The sequence below is a fragment of the Acomys minous genome (assembly GCF_964271855.1).
Source record: "Acomys minous genome assembly, chromosome: 14".
Classification (NCBI taxonomy): domain Eukaryota; kingdom Metazoa; phylum Chordata; class Mammalia; order Rodentia; family Muridae; genus Acomys; species Acomys minous.
Genome location: NC_140496.1, coordinates 105,729,187 through 105,730,796, shown reverse-complemented (window position 1 = coordinate 105,730,796; position 1,610 = coordinate 105,729,187). Strand labels below are relative to the sequence as shown.

The window sequence follows — 1,610 nt, the reverse complement described above, 5'->3', positions numbered from 1 at the left end:
CATTCCTGATTGTTTTGTGGTTCTTCTTGTGCTATGTAGTTTATTTTATTTATGTGTAATAATATAAATGTATATGTAAAAAAGAACTATAATAAAAAATAAAAAAGAGTAGATCCTCATGCACTGTGATTGGCACTCTTATAAAGAACAGTTAGGGCACAGTCATAGTGAAGACATCTGTGTGGAGATGAAGCAGAGCTGCTGCTAAGCCATCTTGGGTGGTAGTGGTGGTGGTGGTGCCTGTGAGGCTTCCCAGAACAGATGAGCATTTGAATCTGAAGCCTGGGAAAGGGTCACCCTCACAATGTGAATGGGCACTGTCCAGTCTGTTGAGAGCCCTGTTGATTCTTGAGTACTCATGGTCCCTGGACCTGAACGAGAACAATCCCTTTTTTGTTTGGATATTTGTGTTATGGATTTATGTGTTGATAGGCTTGTTTTAGAGTTCTGGTTAAGATCATACTTAGCTTCACTCTTTAGAGTTGGTTATCTGTTCTAAAATATATAACAGAAGAGAGAAAGTATATTTAAAATATTAAGAAGATACATCTTGAAGGGTTCACGAAGTTCCTCCCCTGGCTGAAGAGCTGTTGATGATTGATATGCTAGGGAGATGTCCAATTTCTTAGAGCTATGGCCCCTGAGGGGCTTCCCACAGACCAGTGGATGAGCATCCACCCATGCACATAATGGTAGTGCTGAGTGGACTCAGTGGGGTTAAAAGGAGCTGGCAGGGGGTGGGGCGGGTGTTGGGAGGGCTGTGGAAGGAGTTGGAAGGGGGAGAGTGGAGGGTGTGAACAATTCATAAAATAATAAAATGATACAGTAAAAAGTTATATCTTCCCTGTCTCGAAAAACTAAAAAAAGAAAGTTATACCTTTTTTTTTCATAGTTTGATTCATACTCTTCTTTTTAATAGAAGAAAGTGTCCACTGTGGACTAGTGAGATAGAAAAGAGTGGGACACAGGATTAGCGTGGGCTGTCTACCCCTGGGACATAGTTAGCGTGGGCCTTCTATCCCTGGGACATAGGATTAGCATGGGCCATCTGCCCCAGGCCCTAGCAGCCAAGCCATGGGTCTGCATGGTTCTTCTGCATCAAGAAGTTAATCCTCTGAGCCATTTCCATGTTGTAGATCCTTCCGCATGTTTCCTAGCTCTCCCGCTGGCTTCTCGTAGTAGTGTTGTTGCTTTATGACTTCAGTCAGCCTGCCGGTGGTGAGGATTCTGTTCAGGGTCCTGTATGCACCTTCCATGTTCCCCTCCTGAACCATCACTGTCCTGGCAATGAACTTCAGATGTTTAGCCATGGCCTTGTATTCAAATCTTCATTCTTCAAGACCTGGGGTCTCAGTACTCGGACTCCAAAAAAGTTATATCTTAAAGAAATATGCAGAAATGAGGGTGAAAACATATTTTCGTGAAGAAAGAAATGGGATTTTTGAAAATAAAAATGTGACTATTGAGATGAAGACTTAGCAGAGGGGACACTGAGGACATGGGTGGGTTGGGTGTCAGCAGTGAAGAAACCAATGGAAAAGCAGCACAGCCAGGTCAAAAGCCCAAGGATGTAAAATACGTGAAGGTTGGAATGAATGAGCGACCTTACC

The 1,610-nt window shown here is 43.1% G+C and overlaps 1 pseudogene across 1 annotated transcript; it reads right to left on the bottom strand.

Moving 5' to 3' along the window:
* Positions 1–892: 892 nt before the first annotated feature.
* Positions 893–1,361, bottom strand: LOC311582837 (small ribosomal subunit protein bS21m-like; annotated as a pseudogene). Its single transcript has one exon. The product of its transcript is annotated as a small ribosomal subunit protein bS21m-like (transcript).
* Positions 1,362–1,610: the final 249 nt, after the last annotated feature.